The following is a 3,418-nucleotide window of genomic DNA, read 5'->3' as shown; positions in this document are numbered from 1 at the left end:
CGTGCGAGATGTTCCAATCTGCAGCACTATGCTCTTGTGTGTTTTTGGGGCTTGAATACAATACATTTACTGACAGTTAACGAGAGCCTATTATGTGGGAGTTGGGAGGTCAGGGAGTACTGTACCAGTGAATCAGGAGTGTGTATTGGTTGTTAAGGGGCGGGACAATGCTGGTGTGGCAGTTCAGTCCAAGAATGTGACATAGATTTTTTTTCTGCACCAAAAATTACCTCAGAATATCAGCTTGATTTCTGTAAAAACTCAATATATCCTACTTGGTTATTTTTTTCCTCACTGTAACTGGCTTATTGTAATTTCTCTGCAAGTATGGGAATTATAATTACAATTTAACTGAAAACAAAACAATAAAACCACCTGTAACTACAGACGGACCATTGTTCTGTACGTAGTTTATCTTGCATTTTCTTTCAGAACTGTGCCATAAAATAAAATGTGTGTGTACATTAGTTTGTAATTTACTTGCTAGATTGAGGCTCCCGTCTTTTCAGGGGCGTTACATGTACATTGTCAGTGTTGCACATTTATTTGTTTACTCTGTGTGTGTTTTTAGTAGGGTGGAGAAAAAATACCTTAATGTTTTTTTTTATTGATAACAGCATTTATTTGAGGACGGCCTCCATTATAAAGTTGTTATATGACTGCGCCGTCAATACGAGGGCGTCTTTAATTAGAGGGCAGTGCCAAATTGAAGTATACAGTATAGTAGAAGTCAGACATAAGTCAGGGGCATGTTGTCCGTATCCTCCTTTGTAAAACATGTGAAAAGTAATCATTTAATAAATTTAACCTTCATTTAACATTTAATCTCCTCTTTGAATGTTCTCTTGCTGTTATAATATTGGAAAAACTTTCTGGAATTGGTTTAGCCCCCTTAGCAATGTTGATTTCTATCTCTCTTGGTCTTTCTAACATCCTTTTTGACTTGGATTTGCAGTTTCAAGTAGTCTTTCTATGTATTTTGTTTTTGGTCCCTTTTAAACACTGTGTAAAGTGACTTTTTTTCTCTAAATATTTTTTTAATTGATCTATTAAACCATTTTGGCCATTTTGTTTTAGATTTAGTAGGTCTACCTTTGGCATGTAATTGATTTGCGCCTCTAGTACTACATTTTTAAAAAACAGACATCTTTTTGCTGTGGATGTTTTCTCTATTTTACTCCAATCTACTTTAGTTAGTCTCTGTTTCATACCTTCATAGTTTGCCTTTCTAAAATTGTAAACCTTAGCTTTAGTCATTACTTTTTGGGTTTTAAAAATCACTTCAAATGAGACCATGTTGTGGTCTGAGTTTGCCAATGGGCCTCTGACCTCTGTTTTAGTTATTCTGTCTTTGTTATTTGAAAAGACTTACAAAGCAGTTACATTACGAAGCAGTCATTTGTCATTTCCACCATTTCAATTTTGTCTGTCATGTTCTCCACCAGGTTTTCCCATTTTATGTGGGGTAAGTTGAAATCCTCCATTAGTATGGCTTCTCCTTTGCTACACGCATTTCTAATGTCATTGTATAACAGGTTATTTTGCTCGCGTCTGAATTTGGTGGTCTATAGCATGCTCCTATTATTATGCCCTTTGAATTTTTGTCCATTATTCTGAACTCTATTGATTCAGCATTGTTTTCTTCTTCCAGATTCAAGACTGTTTCTTATGTATAGCGCTACCCCTCCGCCTCTTCTGTCCTGCCTGACTTTCCTATACAGTGTGTACCCACTAATATTATATCCGTCTTCATCACTCTCAGATAACCAAGTTTCTGTAACACCTATCACATCATAGTTACTTGCTAGTGCAGTAGCTTCAAGTTCTAACATTTAGTTTCTGATATTTCAAGCATTTAGATAAATACATTTAATGGCTGTCTTACCTGAGTTGTTGCCTTTGTTTTGATGTGGCCTCCCTTCTGTTTTTTGTTGATTTCTCCCCTCTTCCTTTCTAGTTTAAATGCTTCTGAACCTCCTCGAGGATCTTTTCTCTGAGTAGATTGATTCCCTTTTTATTTAAGTGCAGTCCATCCCGCCATGCATTTTGATTATGTATTTCCAGCTGTCCATATGCTCCTTTGCAAGGTGCCGAGCGTATCCTAGAAAACACCACAGTTTTTGTCTCGTCTTTTAATTTCCTTCCTAGCGCTCTGAATTTGTTTTGCAGTGATTTTGACCTATTTCTTCCAATGTTGTTTGTACCAATGTGGATGACTGCTACCGGTCTCCTGTTTGTTCTAGGAGTCTGTCCATGCTCTCAGTGATGTGCATGACAAAGGTCCCCAAAAGGCAGCATATTGTTGTAGTAAGGGAGTCTAGACTGCACACTGAACTTGCTGTTTTTCTCAATATGGAGTCCCCAGCAATCATGACCTCCCTTTTTTTCTGCCTGGCCAGCACTGTTTATGGGGTCCTGGATATTGTTCTTTTCTTCCTCTTGATGTTGGTTACCATCTTCTAAATTTCAAAGTGGTTCAAATTTGTTTGATGTATTGATTGAATATTGAGCAAGGTAAGTCATACAATCAGGAGAGTGTCAGCCCCTGGCTGTGCAAAGTTGAAATCTTCACTAGGGATTCCTGTGGGTTTGGGAAACAAAATCCACAGGGATAGTTTCTTGACTGAGCTACAGAGCTCAGTTAGCAAAGTGGATGCCTTCAGAGCTGGGTTTTGTCCACCAGGGTAGCTTACCTACATCCACTGAAGAGCTTCTTGGTGTAAAGAGACAACTGGCTTGCTCGTGAAATATGAGGATGCCCCCTACGTAAGTTTTCCAGAGTTGTTGTGGGGATTTCTGTGATAAAGGAAACGTAATTGAGCATTCTGGGGAGAACATGGGGGGAAATAATTCTGTACACCACTTTAATAAAAGCAAAACAAACACCAACTACTCTATAGCTTATCACACCCAATCGCATTCAAGCTTTTAATATCAGTATCACATGCTTTCTAATTTCATACAAGCTTCTATAGCAATTAGAATGTTCCTGTACATTTAACACATTACAGTTTACTGAAGCTACAGAAAAATCAAAGGATTACGAGATTTGATTTGAATTAACAGTAGACATTTTATTTAGACATGGACTAATAAATACAAATTCACATATTTCTGTAATTCAATAGAAATATATGTGAATCCCATTTAAAATAGCAAGTTAATAATTGTATTAAATTACATGTATTATAGACATGTTTAAATGTATAGAAAAAAGTATTGTTTTGACAAAAAGTTTTATGCCCTTATGTCTCTGTATGTGTATTATCTTGACTCTACCTTTTGTGAATCATCCTAAAATGTTTCTATGCTGGTACTTTTTCACTGAGAAACCTCAAGTGACTTGAGTAGAGATAAAAGGACAAGATAGAGGTACCTTTTATACAGGCTAATAACACTTTCTGTAGTCATCACAGGT

The sequence above is a fragment of the Polyodon spathula genome, chromosome 9 (genome assembly GCF_017654505.1).
Source record: "Polyodon spathula isolate WHYD16114869_AA chromosome 9, ASM1765450v1, whole genome shotgun sequence".
Taxonomy (NCBI): Eukaryota; Metazoa; Chordata; class Actinopteri; order Acipenseriformes; family Polyodontidae; genus Polyodon; species Polyodon spathula.
Note: the sequence above shows the minus strand (reverse complement) of the source record.